Raw genomic sequence first — 19,784 nt, forward strand, 5'->3', positions numbered from 1 at the left:
TGCTTACAAAACACACTGCAGAAGAAAGCAGAAGCCTAAAAAAAGGAATATTTTTTAAAATGTAAAAGGCTATTTTAAAAAAAGCCATCACCTTAAATTGGTCCCAGGAGATGTAAATACCTCCCCTGAAGATTAGTAACATTTGAGGTAGTAAGATGTTCTTTCTCCCATCTAAATGAAATGGTATCAGAGTACTTCCAATCAAAAGATGAGATAACCCTGAAAGTCCTCACATAAACAAAGGAATGTATGTAGGAATCAATTTGCCTTTAAAAGGAAATTTTTGACCAGGACAGATAAGTGTTCTGATTTCTATTTCACATAGTTAAAAATTATATACTTCTTGAGAAACTAACAGTTTTAGAGAATAAATGACCTGCATTATTGCTGATGCATGTCAATTTTTTTTCTTTCTATTCTACTGTCTTGCTGGAATTCTCTACTTCCCTTTTACAGTACTATAATTCTTTTCAGACTCAGTTGTCACCTGTGTGTCTAACCCCACACAGTCCCACTTTCCTGGCATCCTATCCTCATTTCTGAAGGTGATCTAAGTTAATTTTTCTCCTCTCCACTTGCTCTAAGTATTATCAATGTCATAGATTCAGAAGTTCCTAAATTAACTCCTTTAATTTCAAAGGTGTGGCTGTGAACACCTCACTGCTTTCTGGTATTTTGGCTGTAATTTCATCCCATTCCGTCTTACCTCTTGTCAGCCTCCCTCTCACTCAAAATCCTATTCTGAAGCATTGCCCCTGTTGCTGAGTAATTTGCACATCTTTATAGGGTTATTGTAATGAACACTATGTATGAACACTCCCTTGTAAACTTGATGAGGTTGAAATTACCACCCAAACACAGCATTTTGTAGGAAAAGACTTTTTCATAGAAAAATGTTCATAGAAAAGAGTAGCAATTATGGAAAATGCTGCATAAGTTGCAAAATTGTTAAGTGGTCCTGTTTTGCTTCATTTACTTGTTAGCTTTTTTCCAAATTACATGTTTGATTTTTTGGCTAGTCTAAGCTTTTATTTAAATATAAGTTAGTTCACTGTAAATTGGCTCTGACGAGCAACACAAACTAAATGTTTCCAAAAATTATCTTAATCTGAATTTCCACTCACAGAAATTTGACATTGATGTTCAGGTTTTGATTTGCTTAGAAAGTCTGGAATACTTTCTGTAATTTCAAAACAGCTCTGTAAAGCAAAGTAACAGTTTCCTATGTAACTCGCTCAGTTCTTTAGCTCTGCCCTATGATTCACCTCAATTTAACTACTGACACAGCAACAGTGCCTTGCCTTCAAGCATATTTTAATGTAGTTTTAGTTACCTTAAAGAAACCACAAGGCAAACACCAGATTTAAGTGAAGATAAGATTCATCTTTTTCTCCTACTCCCTTCTGCTATATAGCTATAATATATAAATTCTGCTCTTATTTAGAATAATTTATACCTCCTTGAAACCAGCCATCTCATGATATCATGTTCACATTTACTCTTTAAAAACCTTCTATACTACTCCTACCTGTGATACACTGTTTAGAATTAATTTCTTTGATATAGCACAGTATTTCATTTTGATATAGCGCAGTAATCTAACTCGTTATTTGCTTAGGTAAGAGATGTCTGCTTATATGTACTTTCCAACTCATTTCTAAGTGTCTGTCACACTGTTTTTCAGTATAATTATTTTATTATTTCTTACTATTTTACAAAAGTGGCAGTTTCAACACAACCACTACAATGAAAGACTGTACAACAGATAAATCACTCTTGATAGAAATTTTTACATCACATGGCAAGCCAATGCTAATACCAAAAAACATTAAGCATTTTGAAAATCCAACTGTCACTCAGCGGTTCTGTAATTCTGTCTTCCCAAGTCACTGTTAGATGTGAAGGGTCCCTACTCTCCTGGGGATGGCTGAACACCTGCCTGCCCATGGGAAGCAGTGAATTCATTCCTTGTTTTGCTTTGTTTTGCTTGAGTGTGTGGCTTTTACTTTCTCTATTAAATTGCCTTTATCTCAACCCACAAGTTTGCTGTCTTTTACCATTCCAATTCTCTCCCCAGTCCTGCTGGTGGGGGAGTGATGGAGCAGCTGTGTGGGGCTTGGCTGCTGCCTGGGTAAACCACAATATGCACTCTTAGTTTGCTTTGACAACAGCCATCAAATTTGATCCATTAGTAAAAGCAATCAACGCTGCTGAATAAAATGATTCATGTGGTGGGAAGCCTTTTTATTGTAAAACATCAAAGCCAGTAGAATAAGTACCAAATAAAAAGAAACAAACACTTTGCAATTGTTCAATAAGTTACTATGATGGTAAAGAAGTATACTGTACAATCAGGACAATCAGTGTCTAGCAATCGAGGGTTCTTGAATATGACTTTGGTTTGAGAATTGCAGACTATCTTACTGGGAGAAGAACTACGTCAAAAACAGCATTACTAGACGTGGTAACAGATGTGATTACAGGCTTTGTGGATGTCTAAAGAAAGATATAAGCTGCATCTGTTCTCTAGTGCAGGACCATGCTGCACTGTCGTTAGCTGAGGGACATCAGCATGAACAAAACTTGCAGTGGAAGATAAGGCCCTATGAATGTATCAGCAGTGAATTAGTAACTAAGGCCATGCCATCCACAAACCACTGAATTTTTATGAAGTGCAGAAACTCTGAAACAGCAAATGCTTCTGAATATTAAGTGAACCAGAACTGTAGGTTTCAAAAATTATTAACTGTTCTCTCGTGCCCTTGGTACTCTTATTTTGTATTGAATGTCCCATTGTGTCTCATGGCCTCTGTGCTGGCTGGCAAAAACCATCCATCACTCTACCTAGCATTTTTAGAAACTGGATAATTTGCTTCAGTTTAGTAGATTTTAGCAATAGTGATACCAGATGAAGCTATGGCCTGAGCTAAAGAGCCATAAAGACACGAATCCATACCTCAGTCACATCTACCACAATTCAGTGACTGTAGACAGCTGCTCTAATGTACCCCATTTCCAGTGGGTATCAGGCACAAGTCTTCCAAACACCTGAACTTGTACAAAAGCTGCCCATGCATGCATAAAGCCTCTTCACTTCCACAAGCACACAGAAACTAAATGCTACATGTTATATCCCTCCAAGAAGAAATCTTGCACTTAGTATGAGCACAAATTCCTCTACTTTTCTGCTAAAAGCAGGGAAACTGTGCTTAAACTTGATGACCTCTGAAGTTTTGTATAAGTAGGGTATCAGCTTCATTTAAATGATACCAAACAACTTAAATTAACTGAAAGTAAAAGGTGAGTCGTCAGAGTTAATACCTTTTTGCCTAACATTGGCAATGAAAGTCCTACTCCAAACTAAAATGTACCATTTTCTGTAACACTTCATAATTTTTTCTGTTTGCCCTCTGGTCAGCTCTTTTCTCTATCCTCCAGTCTTAGAAATAGTGAAGAATGCAAATACTTCCTGCTATTTCCTCTGCTGTTATTAACCAGTGAAGTTCAACTGAGGTCAACGGTGCCCTTTTACTCCAGCTTAGGACCCAACCCCTTAATTATTTCACATTTACTAAAACCTGTTTCATACAAGGAAGTTCTATGTAAACAGACTACAGACTATGGAATTTCTTCCACCACTTAAAACATCAAACACAATACAGGCTTTCTTGGTTTGTTGTTTTTAATTTAGAGACTGTGTAAATACAAACTACTATTATGCATTAATAAGTCACCCGCAAGTAATCACTACATTGCTACACTTAATGTGCAATAAGTCACAATTTGTATTGGCCTGTACACATTAATGGTCAACAATATATACTGTTGTATTACCAAACAGCAAATAGAAGGGGACAGAACAACTACTACAATACAAAAGTTTTGCATTTTGCCTCTAGAAAACAGATACAGAATGTACATGTGATAGTTGGAATGCTACCATATGAGGACTTGCTTGCAGAAGCACCACAAAGCAGATCTGTTCAGTGGCTCTAAAATAATTTTAGGGCTTTTTCGTTTCACAATTTTTGTTTTTTGATAGATACACTTACAAGAGACCAGCAATTCTGTCATTTTTTCTTACCTATGCATCACTTCAGTTTTTAGTATTGTATATAAGAGAAAAATTCATTGCACATAGTCATGATTACCATACCATCAAGGACATGTAATGGCTTCCTGACTTCACAGCATTAAGACAGTCTGATTCAGGGGCAAAACATTTTTGTTTGTGCTATCTCAAAGGAACAAAACCTGTCACTCCTTTTGGCCCATGAAATATATAATTACACAACTAAAGATTTCTATTCTAAAAGAGCACCCACAGTGAACACTGTTGTAGAAATAGGTATTGAAACAAATGAGTAAGACTCCTGCATTGACTAAGATTCCTCCATCAACTTCTGTGCTTTGAAAACCTGACCATAACAACTTACATTAAGAACTTCATCTTAATGTTTAAAATACAAAATATTTCCTTTTAAGAGTTAAGCATTACCAGCATATTTGAACCAGGTGTATTGAGGACTTCACCATTACAAACATTATTTTATTGAAGTAACAAAGATCAATGTTGTCACCTACCACATAAATATCACCACATACACAAGTAAAAACCGCATTTTATTTTCAAGCCTTGTTTCCAAGACATGGGAAGATGAAGAGCCCTCCTCTCCACCGATCTCAGTTTTTCATCTGAGAATTTTTGTACTGTATATGAGCAGATATGTTATTCAAGAAAGTTGCTGTCAAAAAGCCACACACTATCTACCAAGCTAGATACTAGAGATGTTGAGATTCACAGAAAAGCAGGTGTGCCTTTACTAAAATGATAATTTTGAAATTTGTCTTATAAGAAATTATTCAGCACAGGAGTTTGCAGTTCATCGACACTCTGTCCAGAAGGTTATCAAACCATTCACTTCTTTCTCCAAGAATGCTAGGCTGAGTGAATAAAAACCTAAATTACAGTGAACTGCCACACTCCAACACATCTCAGCTAATTATGTTTAGCAACTATGTTATTCCACAGAGTTTTGCATGTATGGCTCACACAAGAAGATGATGGGCATTAACACCAGAAAGCTGCGTTGTTTTCAGCCGCTACTGTTCAGCTGCTGCAGAGCATTTTACACCCCCCTGTCCCACACAGACTTCCTTGAGGTATGACAACAGGAAACAAATGTGGGTGTAGCTGGACAGGCTGTAATTGTTTTGAGCTTCCAGTGGATGTAGAGTTAGCAAGTCACTCAGAGGTCAGAGCTGTCACAGCGTCCCACTAGCTGAGCAGCGCTGCTCTCCATGGAGCTCTTGTAGCTGCTGCCAGGCAAACAGACATGGGAAGAGTTTAATAACAGAGAAAGCAGGCAGTGGTGTTGTAAGAGTAATTTTCTCTGCACTGCTTTTGACAAGTCTTTCTAAAAGGAATTTGAGAGGAGCCTGGAGAATTCCTCCTGGGAGGAAAAAGTCGAAATTTTGAGACATGAACTAACTAACAGTAGCCACAATGGACACTGTGGAGCACTTGCTAATGAACTTTCTGCTATATTAACTTAGACTGCTAAGGCTTCCTTTAAACAAATAATCTGTAAATGACCTCAGAGTAAATTAACCATATGGTTTTAGGTACTGGACTGCACCTCAGGGCACCTGGACTCATTTCTCAATGTGAGAACAAAGAATCAATATGAACTCTGGCAGTATCATTTTGTTAAATAAATGAAACAAAATATTCTGTGAAGGAGCAAGAAAAAATGCCTGCCAGGAATTTTTGCATTAAACTTTCTGAATTTCATGTACATTTGGCACAAAAAGACAGGTTACCAGACTTATAAGTTTGGCTCCTTATTAAAAAAGTAAACATTCATTGAAACAGTGCATTTTATGGGTCATTAGTACCAAGCAAATTCAAATTCATGGAGATCACCAGCCTTGGGAAGATCCTGTTACAATGTAGGGACTCCTCAAGTGCTGGAGGAAGAGGCTGATAGGAAACTCATGAAATTCACCAGTCTTGCACCAGGGATGAAATAACTCCAGGCAGCCCTTACAGTCCAAGGAGCAGCTCTGCAGAACAGGACATGTAAACCCCCCCAGAGGAACAGAAGTGGATTGCATGCCTTTAGAGCAATGATGGCCACCTGCACAGGAGCTGCACTAGCAAGAGTATCATAGGTATGTCAGGGGTAGCTACAGGTTGCCTCTGCAGCTCCATTTTAACTCTTCCATACATTCCATTTTTGTACTTTGGAAATAGCAGTGGACAGCCTGTCTAAACTCAGGCAGTTCCAGAGTTTCCATTTTGAATGCCCTTATTTTTGCATATCAAGAAAAAACATGCAGTGGTGAAAAGGGGCTCTTTTGTCTTTTATATATTTAAAAAAAAAAGCCAAAACAAATAAAAAATAAATAAACTAAAAGACCCAACAGATTTGGGTTGGGTACAGGAGGAAATGACATAAAATGACCTTGATGAGATCACCAAGAAAATGATGGTTAGAAATAAACAGGCCTGGGAAGAAGAATGGGTTTAGCTGTTCTCTGGAGTGCATCTCGATCAACAAGCCTTGTGTATCATCAGTAAAGTGAGTGAACATTGCAGAGGTAAGGGAGAATTGCATTTTCTGTAGCTCAGCTTTAGAAAAAATAATGTACCTGTTTAATCTACAACTAAATGTACTGAGTTCTTTTTATAGTGTGTTGACACAATTTTATTATGCACAAGCTCATTTTTGGCACAAGCTTAAGCTTACTGTAGGTAAAATGGTGATTTTTTTTTTTTTTAGAGCTGTTTTTGCATTAGCCAACAAAAGTTCCTAAAGAGGTGTCCATGAAAAATCATTATACAAGTAAAGACTCAAGATCTGTAATTACAGGCTAACTTTTTGATAAATTATTTCTGGCCTCTGCCACCTGGACCACTCTAAGCATTACAGGAATTTCATATTTTAGCTTTTTAGCAGAAAGCTCGTACAGATGTATACACATAATCTATCCATTACTCAGAGTAAATTCAAAAATATTCTCATTTTACCCCATAAAGAAACACAAATGCCTTAGCCATGCTAACACATTGGCAAATAGCTTTTGAGACTCATGTTCCACACCTATAGCTAATTTATTACCTGCCAAATCTATCCCATAATGTAAACAGTTCCCAATGCAAGTAGTAACACAGAGAGGCAAATGGCCAAGGATATGACAACTGTCTTAGCTACCTTTTCACTATACGTTTTCACTAGGCATTTGTGATGAAAGAAGTTTGGTTGATTGTTTGTAATGACTATTTTACTACTTTCTTAAAATAAGTTGTGAAAAACCCCACCACCTAACCACAAACTGGTAGCTGAAAATGGATACAAAGCTTGAGTCAAGGCAAAACATGGCTAAAGCACAGGTCTGAATAGGTTCTTTTCATTTCCATAAACACATCTAAAACACTTATTAATTATGAAGCAAATTTTCCTGCTTTTTATGGCAGATGTGTTGCATTAATTTTTTCCAACCTGTTAAAACAACGTTCCAAAAGAGGCTATGGGACAACCCATCAGAGGTTATCACATATATCTGAAAGCATCAAAGACAAAAATAGGTACTTCACCTATTTTTACTTTCCCTCAGTAGAATTGTCCAGTGCTTTAACTCACAATTCCGCACCCTCCCCAGCTGGGATCAGTTTTTGCATCAATATTTGACCCAATTTGGAGTTTTTATGGGACCTAATTGCTGCTGTGAGTTCAGTCTTTAAATTTGTATTCTTCTGTTGCGACTGTCGCTTTTCTGAGAGAAAAATTATCATCCAAAGGCCATCCCGAATCTTCCTGACACCTTTATTTTTACAACTATATTTTGCTATCTAAAAATTGGTGGAAGAGCCAACAATTGCAAAGACCTGCATTCCAAGAAGTAAAAATTATACATACCTATATTAATTTGCTTCTTATGTTGTAAAGATTACACAAATACCCTCCCAGGATTTTCTAAAGCTCGTGAAAATTGACATGAATGGCAGCTAGAAGGACAGGCACCTTTAGGACATCCCAGTGTGTGGTTATATGACTCTTGAGCTAATTACAGATCTTGAAATAACAGTCCCTGTGCATTTGTAACATTTCAGAATAAACCTTTGTGAAATTGCAAACATGGCACAGACAACTATCAGTAATTCTCAAAAGATTTATTCTGTTCTCGGTCTGTCTTCTCAACTGATCTTCCTAACAAGCACAAAATCATGCTTGACATAAGTGTACTGACCTTTGCACAAGGACGTGCATGTGGCAAGAATCATCAGCTGTCAGCTATTCCCTGTGAAAGGACCAGGAGTTCTCAGGTCCAAACTCTGTCCTCATTGTGATTCCCAAGCCCAGCCCAAGCAGTTCAGTACTAGGTCTGTAACTTGCTATTCCTGTACTGGCCAGAGATGGAGAATTGTGTATCTTTGCTAGGTCCAACCTGCAATAACCATTTGACTGAGAACTTCTACAAACCACAAGCCATGTATTTTGTTTTTCTCTTCCAGCCCTTGCTAAGGCCTTGAGAAGCAGATTTAGTTTCCATTCTACAATTTTGATGAATATACTTTGAAATCCATTTGTCATTCCTCAATCTAGAGGTGCCCATTAAAAATTATTTCAGTAAGCATGCTACACACTAAGCAGAAAGAAAATGTAAAGAGCTAAAACATATTTAACAATATTCTTTAAAATTTCTTTCTTCTTCATGGTATTATTACGTCTTGCAAACATCATCTCACAACATGTAAGGTTTGTAACCAAACACTTTCATCATGATATGAAAAAGATATCATGCATGATATCTTTTTCTCATTCCCTTCATAACTAGGCTACAGCTAAGACTTTACATCTCTTCCTTCTTCATGCTGACCAAGAATAATGGATTATTTCAATGTAGCCTGTATCCCCTACACTGAGCCCCTCTGACTTTGCTGAAATTCACCAGCAGCTACTGCAGCTACTGCAAAATTGAGCAACTAAAAAACCTAAAACAAAATGTAGGTCCATCTAAATTTTATGGTAAAAGTAACCACTCTGTTGGTTGCTCTCCAATTCTGACTGAAAATGGGCAAATGCCTCTTTACCCAGTTATAGTTACTCACATTGATGTTACCAGTGAAAACAACTTTTAAATTATTTCACCAGCATTTTCACAGTAACACTCTGCTGGGTTTTTTACACAGTTTTTGGTTTTTTTTTTTATTTTTAAAGAAAGCACATTACTCCCACATAACACACAAACCAGGCATTTTTTGGATGAGTTCCTGTTAAGGGGCATACCTGAGTGACCTGGTGTTCTCTCCCTTCATCTGCTTTTCACACAGTTGAATCCAATAGGGTGATGGTAGAGAATAAAAATTCCTAGAAATCTCCTCTTAAGAAAAAAGAACATTTGGACACTCCTGGTAGTCGTAGCAGACACCTAGGTACTCTAGTTATTAACTAACCAGATGTAATCTGTCATAATGCATGCAAAATATGAAATAATTTATCCATGTATGCACAAAACACTCAATTCTACCAGGATCATCAGATCATAAAACTATAAGCAAAACACTGTTTTGAATCTTTCGCAATTCCATAGGCACTGCTGGCATGATTAATTCTACTACCTACGAAAGTAAATTCTTTTTATATTTTCAGTCTATTTAGATCTAGATCTCAGAACCTAATTCAAAGCAGGAAAAAATTTTAAGCAAGGTTTTAGAAAGACCTTGTGCCATGCAATTATCTTTTTAATGGAAATTTTCAGCAGGGATCCCTTGTCCTTGTCCTGTGAGTACTACAAATGCCTACTAACACCATGCATGTCTAATTAGATGACTGTGGGTCCTATTTAGAACATTCCCAGCCCATATACATGAAAATAGCTTTTTGTATATAAACAATTGTTTCATGAGATTCATTAAACCTGTTCATTAATAGCTTTTTGTATATAAACAATTGTTTCATGAGATTCATAAAACCTGTTTCATCCTGCTTGCACTAAGAGGAAATATTCAGTTCATTCTCAAGAAAGGTGTATCAGAAAGCATGTAGTCCTACATAATATTAAAAGTTCATTTAAAATAAAAAGGATAGAAGCATATTTTGAATTTTTGCTTTCTCATGAAAGAAGAAAATAAATCAATGTAGGGAAAGGCCACAAGGAACCAGAAGCAAAATGATTAGCCATAAGGTATGTAGCCATATTTTATTACTTGCTTTCCTTCCCAAAGTAAATACTGAACTACAGAAAATGTATTAAATTCCAAGTCCTACAGAAACTATGCAGTGACACCTGACCTTGCCTCAAATGAGGGAATAATTTACAACTTTATAGCAATTTCCAGACCTTTTTGTTTCAACAGCTTCATCAGACATTTTCCCTAAGTGAGCACCGACCAAGCAGTGCAATGCTTTCTGACACGCTGGCCAAGGCAGGTGAGCTGAAGGGAAAGGCAGCAACATTCTGCTCCTGCCTCTCCTCCAGCCTGCATGGCTCAGGCAGCTCAGCTCCTGTCAAAGGCATGAAGTCTCAGCTCATCTTAATGCTCTGTCTTCAGTCATCTTTGCTGAAAATCAAACCTTCCCTAATAGGATAGGTACACAAAGAGGATGCTTTGAGAGCTGGATGATAGAAAAGCCTGAAGCAAGTTTCTTCTCCTGTCTTAAGACAGATGAGGCTGTTACACGTCTCATAAACCATATCTGAAGGATGCAAAGGTCCAAAAATAACTTTAGATTTTCACAGGTTCTCAAATGAGGACACTTGCTTCAAGGCTTTGTACTAATACTGTGTCATGCTGCTAGGATAAATTATGATGCCACAACATTACAGTATCCCTACAGCACTGAGGATGCATCAGCTGTGAAGCAAGGAAACACAGGACTGTCTTGGGCTTTGCACATCCTCTGTTTGGTGTTTAGGTCCCACTGCAGATGCCAATTATTCAGGCAGAGCATGTGGAATTTGCACACAGAAAAGGAAGGCCAAAGGTGAGCTCTGCTTCCAATGTGTTAAATAGAATCAGCAGCCCAAGAACTGCCTACTTATCAATTTTAGCCTTGAATGAGAGCATTATTCCATATGATACAAGAGTTTTCTGACATGAGACAATCTGCAAGCTGAGAAATGATGGAAAGCAAGGCAGAAAACTGCTGCCATAATAATAATTTTTTCTTCTACATCCAACAGTGTTGATGTATTCCCTGTAACAGACATTGCTATGGTGTATTTCGTAGACACAAATCTGTGCATATTGTGGAGAAATTAAACTTTCTGATTCGAATATCAGAAGCTGTAATTACAGCTAATACCAGGCTTGTAGTAGGATTCCATTCCTAGCTTTCCCATTTAAAAATATTAGGACTCTGAGTCAAAGTCTTTAATATATACTCACAGAATCCAGAGTGTTCTTTGAGATCGAAAAACAGGCTTTTCTGGATAAGGATGGGATTATTCCCAAGCTACAACTAACCATGCACTGTAGAAATCTGCTGGATTAAGGCCTCAGAAAAAAAACCAAAAACCTCACATGAAACAGATTTTTAGCACTGATTTTGCATTCTAGAAAGCATACATTTTCTACTTGCACACAGTTAACTGAGCTCAGTTAGCTTATATTAAAAGCAGCCTAAACAATATTTTGGCTACTGTAAGAACTGGAAAAGCAGCTTTAACTCCGCAGTTTTGCAATGCAGCAAGTACAGGGATATTTTTATGCTTTCTGCTTTTTCGAACTTTTTATAGACTATTTCTTTTCTTTAATTCATTCCAAAAATGTCCCCTCCAAATATTTTTTCCATATCTAGACACAAGATGTTGTTTCTTTTCTAAGTATACACAATACTTCAGTTTACAAAACTGCCAGTCAAACTCCTTGACGTGAACATATCTTTATATAGTAAAAGCATCCAAAGCCTTCTTGTGTGGTATGTGGTTACAAAGGGACAGCCCTATTAGGTGGGAATCTATAAAGTCAGATTTCTCTTCCTACCTGATTGGTCATTCTTACAGAAATTTCCAGTGGAAACCACAAGATTATTTGTCTTTTGCTTATTTGCTCTGTTTTTCCTGTTTGCATTAAATGAGAAGTCATGCATATCTTTGGCCTCTAATATACTGAATATTGTTGCTCATGTAAAAGAATCCTGATCACATCTTGTTGAATTTGTCTTTCCAGCTCTGGAGGCAGAAGAGTCATCCATAGTAAAAGTTACAGCATCACATATAGTGGGGAGGGGATTTGCAAATTAGCTGTCAAGTTGAATACCAATATGAAAAATTTAAGAAGCTGACAGTTACCATTTGACACTGAATTACTGATCATGCCTTACGGTAAAGATTAAATTATGTTAATATTGGAAAAACTGCAGCTACTGCAAAGTTGTGCAACTAAAAAACCTAAACCAAATCTATTCACCTCTGAATTCAGAAGGTTACAAGTCTTTCTCTCAGAATAATAAAAATGTTAGGAATTAAAAAATTATTGATGTATTTTAATGCTATCAAACATTTGACACAAGGAACAGGTTATAATAGACGGTTTCTAAAGCCAGATTATTTTTGTGTTCATAGCAATTCTCTACTGGAGAACAAACTACTAGTAGTATTTTTATAAATTAATAATTTAACATACACAGTGAAATAAAGAAAAATTATACTAAATTTTGTGTGAAATAAAGAAAAATTATACTAAATTTTGTGTAGATTCTTTTATTAGTGTATTTTTCCCAGCACCTCTCAAACACAAAGCCCTTTGTTACTGGTTTGCATGGTTTTGCCTTACTTCTGCATTATAAAGTATATGAAAGGTTGTATTTATGGCAATAGGAAAAGAAGACAGCAGGTCTAGATAAGGGTGCCTCTCTCACTTGAAGAGCTGACAAAAAAATCCAAATCATTTTCTTCAGAACCTACCCCCACCTTATTTCACACACAAAGTATTTGCAATACCAAGAAGCTCACATCAGTGACAAGGTGACAAAACCTTAGGGCTGAAAAGGCATGGCTTACTAAGATTTAATATTCTCTGCCTTTGATAAATTCCAAATGCCAGATTTTGTTGATACAATCACTTTAATCCAGCCTCTTAATTTGTCCTTCCTATCCTAGATGTAGGAATTGCTCATTATACATTTAAATGCCATTAACTGTATGTTGACTGCTATTTTGAATTACAAAATGTGAGCAGTAAACATTTCAGGAGAGGAGAAAGCATCTTGATGGCTACAAGAACAGACACCTTCCCATCCCCCTCTTTACCCTCTGCAATGGGTTAAGTAACAACACTAATAAAATATAGATGATGGAAAACTCAGCCCTTGAGAGAACAAGATGAAGGCATCATATTTGTGGGAAGAATGCACATAAACAAAGCTCATTCTATATATTCAGTATTTTTATATTGCAAACAAGTATTTCACTAGCTGCTCAAAGAAGAGAAACAAAACTGAAAATTATTATTAATTTTAAAAAAGGAAAAATACCTATAAAGGTAATAAACATTTTCTTGGGTGTTGGCTTTTCGAAAAATGGGATGTGTGACTTGAGCTTTTATATATCTTCTTTTGGTGCTGTTTTCTGTAACTGATGAATGTTGTGAATAGCAGATATGCTTGGGAGAGAAACCAAAGGGAACAAATACACAGACCCCTGCAAATCTCTACTGAGTAAAATCAAATTCTGAACACAACTGCCAACACGAGTAAACAGACAAATATTTCACTAAACTTTTACTAATAGTAACTTAGGTATGGTGATATCTGTCAATGAGACAGAGCATGCAGAAGGAAATTCTCCTTAACAAGAGATGTATGTGTGAATGCCAACACCTGCTATCCAATTTCTTGCAGAATTCCCAGGGAGGCCATGCATGTAAATAGAGAAACACAGAATTAGGATACAATCTTTAGATTGGGATACCAAGCTGACTGAAAAACCCAGACATATAATAATCATACTGCTGAGTTTAGTATATCCAGCTTTCTAAGTGTATGTTTATAAAATTCAATTGCCATTGCTTCAAGATCCCAAGCTGGCATCATTCCAAACTTCCAGGTTTCTAAAGCATAGTACAGCACAAAAGAAAAGTTAATCCTAAGAGTAGCAAGGGTCCCACATTTTCCCACACAAATCTTACAAGCTCAGGTATGGTGCCACGTTTTCATGTCTGTTCTAGAGCTAGCACAATTCTGCACTGCTTGTTTGGGTTATCTGAATTCTCATTGCACATACACTGTCTTCCACAAGCCCTGACAGGGATTTCAAGCTCACTGTCCTATCTAGGTTCCCTGTAGAATACAGAAGAGTCTGAATTTCTAAACTGAAGTAAACTCTAACTGGGACCCTGGCTGTATGATGTTTTGGAAGCAGTTTGTCCTATGTCATTCAGGGAAGCTTGCTTTTTGTACTTTCCCCAAAGCCCTCTGATTTTATAAATTTCCACAGAAAAGTATCTCTGTACCCTAAACAGTCAGTGCAACCCAAGAGGAGAAAGCATGCAAATGCGTCACAGCTAAATTGTAGAGCTCCTTTTTCTCTTCATTTACATTTTTTGTTAAGGCTAATGATGCAGATGTTCAACATCTAGCCAAATTCTCTATTAAGCTCGTAGCATCAAAGGCAAAGTTATGAACTTGGACAAGTGTTTCTAAAACAATCTAAATCTGCAGCTCATTCATCTTCTCACACTGCATGACTTCTTGAAGCAAGCAAAAATTACGCATCTCCCTGCATACAGCAGAAACACCAAAATGTGTGACAATGTAAACAAACTCTGTTCGATGATTACATGGATTTGTAACAACAAGATCTCATCTCAGATTTTTTAATTGGACTTCTTTGAAAGTATAAATGTGTTTAACTATACACAATACCCACTGTAGTTAACTATATGACTACTGCCTCCACATGAACCCTGCAACTACAAGTATATAAAACTTCTATAAACATTTTACAAAAGAAATGTACATATAGACAGTATAATAAATTGACATACAGCATACCAACATCAGACTAGCAGGAAAGATTAGGACCAAGGTCATGGTTTACCTACTAAAATGCATCTGGTGTTCAGAAGACAAAGATGCCACATATACCACACTATTGAAGCAAAGAAACAAAACTCCAGTTTCTTTCAGAAAATCTCTGGATACAATTATGAACTCTAAATTATCTTTTAACACTTTTACAGGACAGAATTAATTGACATGTTTCATATCTTCCAGAACAGGAACAATACACAATCACTAGCACCTGATGGTTTCCACTTATACAACAGCATCCAAATCCCCTGGTGTGGTTAAACCTGGGACTAACCTCACTTTGCCCCTAAAATGCTAAGAGTGATGAATAATGTGGTGAATAATGTGAAAGTAACAGATCTTCTAATGAACTGGTGAAACAAGTAAGACTCAGTTTCCACTGCTTTTTCCAGAAAATGTGATCTCAGAAAGACAAATAGGAGTAGGACTAAAAAGTTTGCTGAAGAATAAAAGAAATCAGCAACTGGAAAAGACAGATAGTTAGAAAAGGGCAATGAAGCCCTAAAACAAAAAGATGACTGGGCAAAGAGCTGACATCCAGGCCTGCAGACATTTTGGCCTCATTGGTATATTTTTGGGCTACCCCTGCACCCTACTGAGATTAGGAAACATTTAAAAACCTTGCATAACAGAATGTAAAAAGAGTAGTATAATGAAAGCCTTGGTAGAGCTCTGTTGCAGTAGCACTCTCTGGGAAAGCAACAGAAGCCTGAACAGTCATCCCTGAGCACTCATGTGCATCCAGCTAGGCAGAAGAGTTAAAGCCAAATCTGCCAAGAAAAAGTACAAACCTAAAGCTTATACCCAGAAGGCAGTGAGAAATAAAAAAAAGTAAAATAATAATTATAATAATAAAATACAACAGCAAAACCAACACACATTACCTATTACTGTAACAAGCTCCACGATCTCAACAGCACAGCTAAGGTCAAAGTACACATCCAATTCTGAAAATGGGAACAAGAAACACACAGAAAAATAATGGCTGGATTTTTTTTTTTTGACTGATCTAGATTGTAAAGGAGATAAGAATCAAAGTCATTGACACAAACTGAAGGGAGGCATTTAAATGGAGGCAAGGTTTTTTTAAAAAAAAATTTGTTGTTTGTAACTTCTTAAGCTATGTAATTTTTGACTGTTGAGAATTTCACATTATTTCAATTATAAACTGTAGTGTGGTGTCAAGAATTTTATTTAAAATGACATATTTCCACTACAATTAATGTATTAAATCCTTGTCATTCCAGGAACAGAGACATACTGCAGAGGTTAAATACATTTTATTTTAAAACTATCCATATAATTTGCAAGATATTTTGGAACTGAACTTGGAAAAAAGATAATTTCAGATTTAAAGTTTTACAATGAGACAGCAATTTCTCATGAAAAATAGAAATGAAAAGTTAATGCACTACTCCAGAGCTGCTCCCATTGTTTGCTGTAGTTATGAACATAAGCATATAAGTTACATATATAGGCCTCAATTTTCAACATCAAAGTTACTTTTTTCCCCCAAATTTGAAGCAACCTTCTTTGAGATGGCCAGGAAATTATCCCTCAAAGAGAAAAGGCATTTCAATGAGCTGTATCTTTGTCAGAATCATGTCTTACTAGAATACCTAGCATATTATTGCATTTGTTCCACTAATCACTTGAAAAGAGTGTACAATCACCTCACTGTAAACATAGCTTGTCAACAAAGGATATTTTGTACAATAGGAAATGGAAATGTACAGCTTGGATGTATTAAGAGTGGTAAGTCACTTTCTTCTTCAGCTTTTACTTCTCTTTGTGTTTGGGAACATAATGTGCATTTACTCTGTGACTATATGGGATAACAAACTGTGGTCATTTCCTATCGACCACTTCATTGTGCAGCTCAAAGAATGTCAAGGTCATATTTTTATTCCAAGCCATAGTTATAGCCCTGAAGGTAGCATGCAGTGCTTCATTAGCCACATTGAATTGTACAGAGCATTACTAATACCTAGATGAGCAATCTGCTTTAGTCAATGCAGCATCTGACATACTCTTTCTGTAATACAGAAGAGCTGAGAAAACACAACTTAGTGTGATTTGATCACACTAAATATTTTGCCCAATAATTTCATTCATAACCAAAACACATATTCTTTCCAGACTAGAAGTGTTGGGTATGATTTTGGGACAGCCTTGACTCAGCCCACAGATGAGTACAGCCTGGTGCAATACAGCAGTGTGCCCTCATCTTTTCAGATGACTGCATGTGAAAATAAGTGAAAAAATTTGCATATGCACAAAGAAAAGTCACATGTAAATTCCGTAGTTGGGTAAACATGAGGACCAGCATGCCAGAAATTATGTATGCAATTAGTATCACACACATGAAATGGTGCGGATAATTATGGACCGAATTTGAAAATGCATCCTGTGTCATCTGTACCCTGCCATGCTCCCCATCTACTCACCAGGATCTCAAGTGCTGGGCTTTGCACAACACTAGGCATGAGTGCCTGTATTAACTGCTCCAGCTGTCAGGAGTGTTGCCTTCCAGCTATCATTCTCAGATGCTCATCAGACATGCTTATTCCAACCCAGTCTACAGAGTGAGTGGCTCAGCTGCTCTCTGTAGAGTGGAGTTTTTAAATAGCAGCTGTTGGGGAGTCATGATAAGTCCATATTTCTAATGGACAAGGCATTCTTGCAGAAAAAATGACATATCTGCTTTTGGTTTTACAGAGGTCTTAGTTCTCACATTTTTCTGGTACTAGAGCTGCAATGCCAGAAACTTTAATGCATACAGTTCCCACAAAGAAGGCAGAAAGGTATGTTCACAAATGTGGAAAAGACTATTTCCTCTTAATTTGAAACAAGGCATATAGTATTTGTTTGACTGTGCAATTCCAGTATGTAATTTATATTATTTCGACAGTTAAAAAAATACTTATTACTATTATCTACTAAAGGACACTTTCACCATAATAACAGGCTCAATGTTATCCACCTGTATATAATCCTATTAAAAGTACCCAAGTACTCTTCTGACACTATATTGTGATTTTTTTTCTCCTTGGTTAAAACTGCAGATTAATCACATTCTCTTTAAAGGTCAATACAATTAAATCTAATTATAGGATGCCATATAGTAAGTGTGTAAGTCTGTAGCTAAACTTTCTTCTGAATTACTGTCCCAGAGATCATCTCTCTGATCACAGCAATTGCAACTCTGCTACAAAGATAGTAAATTTCAATTGAAAGCTTAATTAGAAAGAAACTGTTTCCAAAACCATTGACTAGAGAATTGGAGGCCTCATAACCAAGAGTTCACTAGAAGAAATGAAAAAACTGCTAACCAACATAATTGACACAGAAAAAACTCATTAGAGTCACTCTGGTAAACATGAAACAGAAGGTAAATCTGGCTGTAGACAGCACTGGGCAGCCAACAACCCCAATAGGAGGAGATTCCAGGTGCACTCAAAAAATGCTAAGATTTGAGGCATCACTTTCATCCCAAAATCAAAGATGATAGACAGGCCACAGGAAACTTCAAACTTCTATGCTTCTGTTGCCAAGTCCAGAACAGCACAGTAAATGGAATTCTTGCCATTACCAGTAAAAGAAGCAGGCCAGTTAACCAGTAACAGTACTAGTCTGTTTTGACTGAATTCATAACATTGACAGACTAACAATAAATTCCTGTTTCTGCACACATATCTGCTTTTTGGCTGTAAAAGTAAATCCTGAGTTTGACACCAGGAGCTGTGAAATATTTGCCTAGGCTTGGAGGAGGTGGCAAGCTTTAGAGTAACTGCTGGTTTGTATTACCCCAATGCTATCCCCAAACACAAATATCTGCCCTTATTACCAGAACCCATGCAGCTCCTGAATGTTCTTATTTTGTCTCCTAGAGAAACTCACAAGCCCTGTTTTGAGCGGCATCGCTGCTAAGTTACAAAGTATACATCTGCTGTTATCTCAGGTAGAGTTTTCCAAGTAGAATAATATTTGTATAAAACTTAATAAAATATATAAATATTTGTGTAAAGCTTAATAAAAACATTTCCATCCTGTGACAGAACACTTTATGGAAATACCTTTTCTTCAACAGCCACCAAAATTAGCAATTACCTTATTTGACCAGGTTTAGTTCTGAGGACATCTTCATTACACCAACAGAAGTTTACAGAATATTCTGAGTTAGAAGAGACCCAGAAGAATCATTGACTCCACCTGCTAAATGAATGGCCTATATGGGCATTGAACCCACAACCTTGGTGTTCTCTAACCAACTGTGCTCATCTCAGTAGGAGAAAGTTAATACAATTAACTGGAAAGCACTCAGGAATCGGGCACAATGGGACAAAGGGCACTATGCAAAAACTTGGGTTGGGGTTTCTTGACCATTTTGGAACACACAATTAAAAAGGAATCCTCAGTGGCTAACACTGCCAAGCCCTTTTGTTGTGGCTTGTTCACAATCACCTTCAGCAAGCAGTATGCCTGTCCCTGTGCTGAATCAGTTGCCAGGCCCCCTACATTTGAGGGATCTGAGTGCAAAGAGCTTGGCTGCTGTGACAGACTGCACAAAAATTTTCCCCAGTCTGAATGATCTCAGAGTTTGTGTGCATTGATCCATTCAAAGACAGCAATTACAGTGCCCTGACTACACCTGAGAAACTGCAGTTTCTTCTCACTTGCTGCTTAAATGCTGAAGAAGGCTGGCCACTGCTGGGGCCACCACTGACCGGTATGGGCTGCTGA

The 19,784-nt window shown here is 37.0% G+C and overlaps 1 protein-coding gene across 13 annotated transcripts in view; it reads right to left on the reverse strand.

Annotated features, from left to right (window-relative positions):
• Positions 1–19,784, reverse strand: part of SORBS2 (sorbin and SH3 domain containing 2) — a 145,061-nt gene that overhangs the window by 90,376 nt on the left and 34,901 nt on the right. For 2 of the 13 annotated variants that reach the window (XM_054514694.1, XM_054514690.1), the window contains exon 3: positions 15,926–15,988. The exons of the other annotated variants lie outside the window; for them this stretch is intronic. The gene's annotated coding sequence lies outside the window, so the exon portion shown is untranslated. The remainder of the gene's footprint in view (positions 1–15,925; positions 15,989–19,784) is intronic. 13 annotated transcript variants of the gene reach the window in all.

This window comes from Molothrus ater, chromosome 4, assembly GCF_012460135.2.
Source record: "Molothrus ater isolate BHLD 08-10-18 breed brown headed cowbird chromosome 4, BPBGC_Mater_1.1, whole genome shotgun sequence".
Taxonomy (NCBI): Eukaryota; Metazoa; Chordata; class Aves; order Passeriformes; family Icteridae; genus Molothrus; species Molothrus ater.